This window comes from Camellia sinensis, chromosome 9, assembly GCF_055761805.1.
Source record: "Camellia sinensis isolate YWXY chromosome 9, ASM5576180v1, whole genome shotgun sequence".
NCBI lineage: Eukaryota > Viridiplantae > Streptophyta > Magnoliopsida > Ericales > Theaceae > Camellia > Camellia sinensis.
Genome location: NC_138969.1, coordinates 104,256,375 through 104,268,868, shown reverse-complemented (window position 1 = coordinate 104,268,868; position 12,494 = coordinate 104,256,375).

Sequence of the window (12,494 nt, the reverse complement as noted above, 5' to 3'; positions counted from 1 at the left end):
TATTTTAAAAAATTAATAAATACATAAAAATATAAAAATATAAAAATGTACTAAATTCTTATATTTTTTTTATATATTTTTGGTATTTAGTAAATTTTTAAAAGGTTTTTTTCACAAAGTTTTTGCTTTTTAGGTATATTTATGTTAAGTGTGTCTAAAAATTTAAAAAAAATCGTTTAAAATATTTAAAAAATTCAGTAAAAACAAAAAACACGGAAAACAAGAAAGCAGAATTTTCTAAAAAGTATTTTTGAAAAACGCTAACCAAGCCTTGCTTAGGTAATTGACTATTTTAGTTAATTATTTAATTTCTTTTAATATTTAAATTTGGTTAAAATAGTTATATTCGTAAATATAATTGATTTTTTTGGTAATTGATTTGATTATAAGAGAAAAAATGCAATGATTATAAATTAAATATGTATTTTTATCTTTTTGACTATTTTAACCTATTTTTTATTTATTCACTATTTTAGTTTAAAAAAAATTAAAAAACAACTTGCCGAACAAGGCCTGTAAAAGCAACAAAACGCTTTATGGGTAGCTCTAATTGCACTCCAAAAATTAGACTGGACACCTTATTATTTGGAACACTCCAATTGAAAATTGAAAATTTTATTTATTTGTTTTGACACCACAAATAATACATATTTGTATAGGAAGTAAATATTCTTCGCGTCCGTACTCCTTGTATCCAAGCTCATATTGCTTTGAATGGCATCTTACTTCCTGAAACACAATGAAAGTGAGCTACCCGACAAGTGGTTTGCCGAAAAACCCCTCCGACGGTCAAGTTAGCGCGTTGGTGAGAAGGAGAGTAGAGAGAGTGAGTAGTGTAAGTTTGCTTACCCTTTTCTGAGGGAAGTCGTACGCCTTATCACGGCTATTACCTTGTCTTCCAAGGTTGTGCACTCACTACTTGCTTTGTCATATGCTGGACACGTGGATGTACTTTCCTTACTTCTCCTTATACGTGTACTCATCAATATTACCAAACTGCATTGACAAACTGCTAAACGGTATTGACGCATACTTTGAGCAGTCTTCCATATCTTCAGTCAATTAGGCCACGTGGCACATCTAGACCGGGCTACCACTTGTAACCAAATCTCAATTCTATTATCCTCAACCGCACCAACTCTGAGTGCTCTCAGGTCAACCTCACCAGACACCATATAGCTCAACGAAGCCCTTTAGGACCACTTGCGCTTAGGTCGGTCTACGATTGTTCCTTCATGGCTTAGTCAACTCTTTAGCCCGCCATCGCAATAACCTTCTACATAATAGCTCGACGCATATCTTCAGCTCGATCCTAGAACGTGACCCTATCTCCATTTAGCCCGATCGAATGTCGTAATGCAGGCATAGCAAAACGCATGGTCTAACTCATGAGATAGCTCGATTCAAACTTGTGGCCTCATTTCAGCTACGCCCCCACCCATTACCGAAGCACGGGCTTAGCTCGGTCCATAGCTCAAGTCTATCATATAACTAGGTTCATCATCCTAGACAAGGGTTAGTTCGGTCCATTTGTTCATTATAAATTCCCTTCTCAACTGCCCCTTAATTTCATCTGCTTCAGCATGACTAAAATTACCTAACCGTGCCGAGTTAAGTCATCGCCTGAAACCATCTCAATTCGGTACAAACCGCTTCTCTGTCACGGCTCAAACTCGTCCCTAAAAGTTTGGTCCATGATCGGCCTGTACATAGGCCTCAAAACAAAATATTACGAATACTTATTCAAATACGGGGCCTTAAGCGGAAGCAAATATCAATATAATGATAACATTGTAGACACCCCATTTTTTACCGTCCTCAAGACTTGGACGTCATCGTTTGAACACTCGATGATCATCCATGCTCGTGTTTGTTTTGAGTTTCTGAAGGTCTCGGCTGCACGCCTTGCCTTGGAGCCTCTCAACCTGTCTGTTTTGTGCTTAGTTGTAGACCAAGAGCTTGTGGTTTTGTTTCTGAGGGAAGGAGGTGGCTTGTTGGCCAGCCCTAGGGATGGCAATTTGAAACCGGCTTGACGAGGACCCAACCCCCCGTCCCCGATAAGAGTAGTTTTTTCCCGAAAAATACCCCCAACGGGCCGGGGATGGTATTTAAAATTGAATCCCCGATCAAATTCGGGCCGGGGACGGGGATCACTTTCACAGCCCCGGTCCCGGCTCGTCCTCGGCCCCGTTTCCTGCCCCGTTTCTCCCCGATCTAATCTATTATATTATATATCAAATCCCCGATCTAATCTATTATATATCTATTATTATATTATATATCAAATCCCTGATCTAATCTATTAGATATCTATTATATATCTCTGATCTGTCTCTCTTCTCTCTGATCTGTCTCTCTTCTCTCACTCTCTCACTCTCTCTCTTCTCTCACTCTTTCTCTCTCTCTTCTCTCACAGACGCTACGCAACGCAGTCGACTCCTCCTCTCGTCGCCTCCTCCTCCTCCCGGCCACCACCACCTCCTCCTCCTCCAGGCCACTACCGCCTCTCCGTCGCTTTCTCCTCCTCCTCCTCTGTCGCCTCTCGCAGCCTCCTCCCGTCGCCTCTCGCGGCTGTCTTTCTCCGCCAGGCCACCGTCAGATCTGAGAAGATCTGAGAAGATCCGTCGGCTCGGCTCCTCCCTCCTACCAGATCTGTCTTTTTTTTTTCTTTTTTGATGATGTTACCGTTGATGAAAATGATGTTGTTGATGATCGATGATGTTGGTGTTGATGATCGATGATGTTGTTGATGATGATAAGCTAAACAGAGACAGGGATTTTCCGGGGTCGGGGAAACCCGATCCCCGTTGAGGGCGGGGCTGGGGAGGGTGAGGGGTTCCCCGCTGGGGATCGGGGCCAGGGACGGGGAAGTTTGTAGTTTCGGGGATCGAGGACGGGGAGGGTGATCCCCGCCCCCGCCCCGCCCCGTTGCCATTCCTAGCCAACCCCACAACCCATCGGCCAGGCCCTGTGCCTATCGGCCTCTCCTTCTTGCCATCAGCCATAAGTGTTGGCCGATCGGCACTCTTTTTGGTCGATCGGCCATTTTTTTGGCTGAGACCCTTTTTCTGCTTTTGCAGATATTTTTCTTCTAGCTGGTGCCAGCTGTTGGTCACTTGGTGTATCCTCCATACACGTGTATGGATGGATTTTAACAAGCTCCAAGCTTTCTCAACAAGCTTGGGACTTGATTTTCTATAAGAAGGGAGGCCCCTCTCCCTTTCTAGAGGTTCTGAGATTTGATATACAATATATATATATATATATATATTTCTTTCTCTCTCTCTATATTTGTGTGAGTTGGTGCCTTAAAGCGTGTTTTGTCTTCACTTTTGCACTACAACACCTAGCAATACACCACCATCTTTGAGCTGAGATTCTTAGGAGTGTTATTTGAGCTCTGAAAGTTGGTTTTTGCCTCAGAAGCTGCGGGTTTCAAAGTTATGCTTCAAGGGTGAGTGTATTCCCCTTTTAAGCCATTGTTTGTATATCATACTTAGCCATCTTTGCATGTTTCTTTTGGCTTAGATTTCAACTGATAAAAGTCTTATTTTGAAGTGCTTAACATGTTTGTTTAAGGCCTCTTTGGTGTTGAGGGTGATCTACCCCCCTTTGTGCCTTGTTTGGCCTTGTGTTGAGCCACCTCTTTAAGCCTTTGTGATCACCTTTATTTGGCCTTTCTACCACTGAATTCCAAAGGAATTTCAGTGGTGGAAAGTGTGTTTTGAGGCCTTAAATAGGAGGGGGTTGTCCCCCTCCTCTTCTCTTGAATGTTTGTGTTGATGGCTCACCAAGTTGGCATGTTTTTATACCTCTTTGTGGCTCCATATCTGTCATGACCCGAACCCGCCCCTATGGGTTAAGGCCATAACCGGCCAGTAATCGCGAGATTACCTACGGCCTTAAAGCAAAACAGACATAACTCATTAGAGTGAAGGGGCCAAACGGAAGCAAAATTTAAAACTTTGTCTATAGAGCTGTGCTTACATGGCACATCAAATAAACCAAACATATAAACATTAATAACTCACAACGGAAAACAGTACCATAAAGTTCTGTACAGACAGGATCATATAAGTCTAAGTCAACCCATCAAAACTATATACAGGTATACACAAAGTCCTCGCCAATATGACAAAATAAGCAAGACAACAAAAGAGCGAGGACGGTCTCATGCGTGAGACGTGAGGGCTGACTCTCCAAAGTTCAGTTATTCCGCACAGACTTCATTGGGGCTGGGTCTGGACCTCACTTGACTCACCTACAAACACATGAATGAGCGTGAGCGATAGCCTAGTGAATAATATCAAATAAGAAGATACAAACAATATGTAGAACAACATACTCCGAACGGCCTTGGGCCTAAATTCACATTTTTATTTAACATTTATATACACAATTTAAGTCAAGTGACTGTGGTTTCAAACATACAGGCCTTTGGCCCATTTATCTTTCATTCTTGTCAAAACGGCCTCTGGCCCACTCATTTATGTCAAAATGGCCTCTGGCCCATCCATTCATGTCAAACGGCCTCTGGCCCATTCATTCATGTCAAAACGGCCTCTGACCCATCCATTCATGCCAAAACGGCCCTCGGCCCATCCATTCATGTCAAAACGGCCTTCGGCCCATCCCTTCCTGTCAAAACGGCCTTGGGCCCCTTCGTTCATGTCAAAACGGCCTTCAGCCCATCTATTCATGTCAAAACGGCCTTTGGCCCATCCATTCATGTCAAAACGGCCTTTGGCCCATCCATTCATGTCAAAACGGCCTTTGGCCCATCTATTCATTCATATCAAACATTTGTCCATAATTCAAATTGGCAGACTCATAAGGCTTATAAAGAAATAAGCGATTGGACAAATGACAGATTTCAAATATCGATATTACTCACAGTCATCGGCTTGTGGATTTGCCCTGGAGCTTAACCCTACACATCATATAACACATATGGGTCACAAACGATTTAATCCGTTCTTTAATTCACATATTCCTCTTTAGGCTTCATTCTTATCTCTTTAACTCAATTACAATGCTTAATGCATGCCTACGAGTGCTTGCAAGTGAAAAAGAACGGAAAACGAAACACAGAACGATCATACAAAATTTTCAAAAACAGGGTCCCCGCTCAAGTGTGGACTTCCCCGCTCGAGCGGCCCCTTGAGGCCTGCAAAAGTACTGGATATGTCGAATTTATGCCTGTAGACACCCCATTTTTGACCGTCCTCAAGACTTGGACGTTACCATTTGAACATTCGGTGATTATCCATGTTTGTGTTCATTTGGAGTTCCCGGAGGTCTCGGCTCGCGCGCCTTGCCTCAGGATCTCTGAACTTGACTGTTTAGTGTCTGGTTTCACACCAAACACTTGTGTTTTGCCTTTGAGAGGCAGGGTAGGGCTTGTAGACCATCCCCACCCATCACCGGCAGTGGCTAGAGGCCACCGGCTAGTTTTTGCTGCCACCGGCAATGTATATTGCCGGCTGGCACTATTTGTTGCCAGCCAGCACTTTTTAGTACCGGTCGGCACTCTTTTTTGCCAAGATGGCATTTTTGGCCGGCCGACTACTGTGCATCTGCTTTTGCAGATATTTTAAGACAGCTGTCTTGCTTTTGGCTCCCCTCCATACACGTGTATGGAGGGATCTCTCTCTTGGAAGCTTGTCTTGTAAGCTTTACAAGACAAAAGCTTCTATATAGAGAGGGGTTGGTCTCTTGGCTTAAGGGGTTAGACACTTGAGATATTTTGAGAGTTTAGACAGCCATTGTTAGGGTTTGAGTTCTAGGGTTAGGGTTAGATACACATCCTATCTCTCTTTCCCTCTCTTTTGTGCTCTTGTGTGTGTTTTAGTCCATACTATTGCATACAAGCACCTAGTGTTTCACCTTCCTCTTGGAACTGAGGTTCTAAAGGACTGATTTTGAAGTTTTGGTGTTGGATTCAAGCCAAGGAGGGTCATTGGAGCACCATTTGTAAAGGGGTCATCAAGGGTAAGAAACTAACATCTTTATTCCCCATTTTTGCACCTTATTTCTACCTGTCTTAAATTCGTTTTTGAGCTTGGTGTATAATACAAAAAAGTTCTGTTTTTAGACCCTCTTGATTGTTTATTAAGGGTGTTTTGTGATTTGAGGGTGTTTGACCCCTCTTAGGCCTTGAAAGGCCTTATTTTGTGCTATTTTGTGCTAGTTTCGAGACTCTGGTGTTTGGGCCTCTTCACCACTGAAATCTTGAGGGATTTCAGTGGTGGAGATGGTGCCTTGAAGTCTCTAAAAGGAGAGGCCCACCCCCTCTCCTTGTTGTCCTTGAAAAGGGCATGTTTTGGCCTCTTGAGAGAGCATTATGTTTGAGTGTGTGTTGAGCATGTATAGGCTGTTTTTCATGCTTATTTTTCCATAATATAACATGATTTTAAATTGGTTTTGGTACTCCATGCATGCTTAGCATAGTTACCATGTAATGCCTTGTGATTCCTTAATATGTCTTGGGTCGTGTGCCTTTGTTTCTAGCATGTTTTAGGTTTACATTTGTGAAGATTTTGTGCTTATTTTGACATGTTTTAGGTCTGTCCATAGTCGTTTGGTTTGATCTTGGCATGCTTAGTATAGCTCCCTTGCATTTTGGCTTGTTGGCCTTAAGTATGTGCATGTATAGTATGACATCTTTGCATTGATTTGGTGATTTGGGGTCACCCTACATGTTATTTCAGTCCCATTTTCATGCCTATGTGTTTGCCTTGAATGCATCTTTAATGCCTCATAAGCTTGTGTAGCAATGCTCTTTGTTTTGGCACTTGTGCATGCCTCTAAATTTGAGCCACTTAGATGCCATCTAAGTAGTCCTTTAGCCTTGTTTTAACATGCTAAAAACCTGTTTTTAGTTGTTTAACTCATGCCATGATTGTTGTGATAAATGTGCTTCAAAGCTTCATAACTTGCCTCAAGTACTTGGATCATGCTTGCATGCATTTGCTTGTCTTGTTTAACATGATTTGGCATCATTTTATGACATGATTTTCAATGCTTACTATGCATGTTAATTGTCCATGATTCCCCCTTTCAAGTGTGCTTGAGAGTTGTTCAATTTGTGCCTAAGTGTTGGCCTTTCAACATATGTATGTGTGCATGTGTATTTGGTCCCTCATTGTAGCACCTTGGCCCTTGTTTTAGGCCTTATTAGAGTTGCCTAAACCATGCTTAAGACCACCTTTTCTTTGGCTAGCATTGCCCTATGTTTGCTTGTATGCTTGCATAAGCTTGTTGCCATGTCATGTTGCATCCTTAGCTTGCATGCTTAGGTTGCATTGCATCTTGCATGCATTCCTTGCCCCTTGATTTGGTGATAGGGATTGGGACTTTGGTTTGAATTGGTTTGCATGCATTTGACATAAAAATTGCATACTTGACTCTTTGGGCCATCATGCATAGAAATGCGTGATTGGTGGTCCGAGAATCGAGACACATGTCCCTTTGAGTCATTACCATGATAAGGGACATGGTTGGTGCATATATGCCTTGAATTATACTGTCATGCTTTACCTTGCCCTCTGTTGCTGTCAATTGCAGGTTCTGCATGCATTCCTTGCCGACCGGCAGTATATATTGCCGACCGGCAGTAAACGAGCAGCCGATGGATCCATCTTGTGCCGGTGACTACTCCACACTGCCGGTGGTAATTATATTCAGCCGGTGGTACTCCTCAATGTCCAGAGAAGCAGTCCTGAGGTTTTGGCAACCTCCAGAGGAGTGAAGGAAGGAAAACAGAGGCAGCTCATGCATGGCGGCGCATTTCCCGAGGCGATTTACTGTTTTCTTAGCTTAATTTGCTTAGTTGATTAGGCAATTTGTAATATTTAATTAGCTTGCGTAGTTAATTATCTGTAATATTTATTTGGTCCTTCCGAGTGAGGGCAAATATGTAATAAGTGTGTGTGAGTGGCGTGTATGTCTTCCAATCCCCACTTCTTTCTTCCCTTTTATTTACCTGTTTATGATGGTAGATTAGGGCATCTTTAAAATTAGCATACCTTATGCTATGCATGCGTGCATCCATACATTTGTATTACATACATTAGGCTCGGTACATCACGCTAACTGCATCTGTACTTCAATTCACAAATTGAATATGTGGTAGTTGATCGCATTTCACATGCCATGTTTAGGGTTAGCCGAGCCTGCCTAGATTGCATTTTTGCATGTGATGCATTAGCCATTTTTAACATGAACTAGGACATGCATGTTTGCTGACTAGTTTACTGTTTTGGCACGGAGTACGATGTAAGTATTTATGCTTTAGCATCCCGCATGTGTGTGAGTGTTGCCATGACAGTATGCCTGCCATGCGGCTAAGTGCTTATATGAGATAAACTGTTTTGAATACCTGTGGGTGGAGGTTGGATTGTTTGAGTTGGAAAAACTCGTTGAAATCCGTATTTTAGCCTACTTGCGAGTAGCAAATTTCAAAGCACTTTTCAAAACAAACGGATATACAATGCTTATTTCCAAATTAGACAATCTAGTCTATACTTGTTTGTTGCGCGCATAACATAGTAATTCTAGGCTAATAAATGGAATAAGAACACGTAATGTTTTCAAAATCGGATATCATGGTTAGTAGAGGCCGGTCTTCGGACCGGGCGAAAGGGGGTGCTCATAGCTGACCTTCCCCGATCGTACCCAAGCTCCCGAGCCGAGACAACTCCAGTGATGACGGACATATGGCCTTCGGCACTGAGTCAGGGTTTCCTAACTTTCTCCATTTTAAAAATATTTAGGTGGCGACTCTGTATCTGGCAAAGCAGTCCATGTTTGGCACTACTTTTTCAAAAATCTGTTTCTCAAAACGATTTGCCAGATTTGGACTCTTTGGTTCAGATTAAGAACCGCGACAACAAAAATCGCGAGTCCGAACTGTAGTAGCATAAGGCCCCCCTCCGCGGGCGCGTCTACAACGCTCGATCGCTCACTCTGGCGCTCGAGCGGAAGGCCTCTCTACATGGCTCCCCGCTCGAGCGTGAACTTCCCCGCTCGAGCGGACGCCATGTCTGCAAAAAGTACTGGATGTATCATTTTTACGCTCGAGCGTGAACTCGGACACTCGAGCGGAAGTTCATCCTACATAGATCCCCGCTCGAGCGTGAACTTATCCGCTCGAGCGGACACCATATCTGCAAGGAAATGCTGGGAGCTCGAAATCCCCGCTCGAGCGGCGGTTCCCTTGCTCGAGCGGACATCAAAATTCTGGGTTTTCCAGAATGTGTTCTTGAGCTCAAATTCGACATTCCAACCACATTTCTTGCATATTATGGCTCCAATTTCACATATACTTGTATTAACATGGTACCAACACTAAAACACATCAACATGGAGCTCAATTTCATGACTCAAACACATGCATGGCTCATTTTCCACCAAACTCATTACCAATATAACAATTTCATGCCTTCAACACTTACACCCTTGTAATTTTCACATGCATGTGGTATATTATTCTCATTCGCAACTTATATGATGAAGAGGTGGTCAAGAACATAAACTTCAACTAAAAACTCACATAGATCATGCATTTGGTGCTCAAATACGCAAATTCAAAGCAACTACATACATGCATGCAACATTGACCTTCAATTCAACATGATCAACTCAATTTCATTTCAATTCTTGTTCTTGACCATTAATCAACTTTGAACACACAAGATTACACATTACACTCATGAATTCAAGAATCAATTGCTTACCTAGTGGCTCAATTTTTCTAATCAGTAGCAAATTCTTGAATAATCTTCAAGATCACCAAGCTTTGAGCTAAATTGCACAATGCTCTCATTTTCTCTCTCTCTAAAGCCGACTCTCCCTCCCTCTCTTGGAGCCAAAAATCAGTCAAGCAATAAAAAGGAGAGATTTTGAGTGTATAGTGCCTTTAAGGTAAGTCCCACTAATCAAAAATATCAATAACAAATAATTGGGCACTTAACTAATCGTTTTGAATCTAATTATTTTGATCCAAATCAATTCTCAATTAAATCCCACCGTAGGCTCTAAAAATTACGCCAATCAACATGGCGTAATCAATTTAGGGTTCTGTGGCCGATAAGGCCTTCAATTTAAATTCCAAAGCAGATTATCAAACAGATATTCCTACGGTGAACAGATAGAAATTCAAAACAACATATTTTCACATAATGGCACACAAAATCATATTAAACACATAATCATACTCATATTAAGGACCAATTAACATGTTACGGAACAGGGATATCAAAGTCTCCCCCCCTTTTAGGAAGTTTGGTCCTCCAAACTTATTTTACATTCGTCGGGAAATAAATGTGGATAGCGTAGTCGCATTTCCTCCTCTTTTTCCCATGAAGCATCCGTCCCATAGTGTTCCTTCCATTCCACCTTCACCATTGGGATGGACTTGCTTCTCAATTGTTTCACTTGCCGATCAACAACTCGTTCCAGCCATTCTGTGTATTCCATATTTTCATCAATAGCTACCCGGTGATAATCAATCACATGAAACGGGTCTCAGAGGTAACCCCTCAACATCGACACATGAAACACATTATGGATTTGTTCGAATCCCAGTGGCAAACCAACTCTATAGGCAACTGGACCATGCATTTCCAAAATTTGAAACAGCCCAATGTAACGGGGCGACAACTTGCCCTTCTTTTCAAACCTGACTTGGCCTTTCATCGGAGAAACACAGATGAACACATGGTCACCAACCTCATACTCAAGAGGCCTTCTCCGAACATCTGCATAATTCTTTTGTCGGTCCTGGGCTGTCTTGAGCCTTTGCCGAATAATCCTGATTTTCTCTGAAGTGTCTTGCACAATTTCTGGCCCGAGTAAAGCTCTATCCCCGACTTCTGTCCAACAAATCGGAGATCTACACCTTCTGCCATACAAAGCCTCGTATGGTGCCATACCGATGCTGGAGTGGAAGCTGTTATTATAAGCAAATTCTGCAAGTGGCAAATAGTTTTCCCAACTCCCCTGAAAATCTAAAGCACACGTGCGAAGCATATCTTCCAAAGTCTGTATTGTTCGTTCTGATTGCCCATCTGTTTGTAGGTGGAATACAGTACTGAATCTTAGTTCTGTCCCTATAGCTTCCTGCAAACTCTTCCACAATCTAGATACAAATTTCGGATCTCTATCCGACATAATAGATACCGGAACTCCGTGTAAACGGACAATCTCATCAACATATATAGTAGCCAATCTATAAGCATTAAATATAGTTCTAACTGGCAGAAAATGTGCAGATTTAGTCAGTCTATCAACTACAACCCAAATAGAATCCATACCTCGAGGAGTCCAAGGTAGGCTAACAACAAAATCCATAGTCACGTGCTTCGACTTCCATTCAGGAATAGGGAGAGGTTGAAGTAGACCGCCTGGTTTCTGATGTTTAGCTTTAAGTTGCTGACACTGAAGACACTTGGATACATATTCTGCAATCTCTTTCTTCATCTTGGGCCACCAATAGGTTTGTTTCAAATCCCGATACATTTTATTATTGCCCGGATGCATAGCAAATACGGATCTGTGGGCATCGTCTAAAACCCTCTTCTTTAGTTCCGGGATATCAGGGACACACATTCGGTTTCAGAATTTCAACACTTCGTTTTCAACACTGAACTCCGCTTTCGGACTTGTCTCGAATTCATCAATCACTTTCTTAAGGAATTTATCCTCTTTCTGTTTCTGCTTGATTTCTTCAATGATTGCCGGCTCGGCTGTAATAACGGCTATCAATCCGCCCTGTTCACCCATTACCACTTCAATTTCGGACTTCTCAAAGTCTTGTAAGATTTCTTTCTGTTCAGTAAGCAAACAAGCCATACTCCCCGTTGATTTTCTACTCAAGGCATCAACAACTGTGTTAGCTTTTCCGGGGTGATACCGAATCTCTAAATCATAATCCTTTATCAGTTCCAGCCATCTCCTCTGCCGCATATTCAACTCTTTCTGTGTGAAAAAGTATTTCAAACTTTTGTGATTCGTGTAAACTTCACACTTTGCTCCATACAGATAATGCCGCCTGATTTTTAAAGCAAAAACAACTGCAGCCAATTCTAGGTCGTGTGTTGGATAATTCTTCTCGTGTGGCCTCAACTGTTGGGAGGCGTAAGCAATAACCTTTCCGTTCTGCATTAACACACAACCCAAACCTTTATAGGATGCATCACTGAAAATTACAAAATTCTCCGTACCTGTAGGTAGTGTCAAAATTGGTGCAGTGGTCAATCTTGTTTTTAGTTCATGAAAGGCAGCTTCTCTTTCATCGTTCCATTCAAACGGTTACCCTTTTCGTGTCAATTGGGTAAGAGGCATAGCTAATTTCGAAAAGTCTTTCACAAACCTTTTGTAATAACCAGCCATGCCCATGAAACTGTGGACCTCTGTTACATTTGTCGGTGTAGGCCAATTCACAATCGCCTTTATTTTCTGCGGGTCTACTGAAATTCCCTCCTTGTTGATCA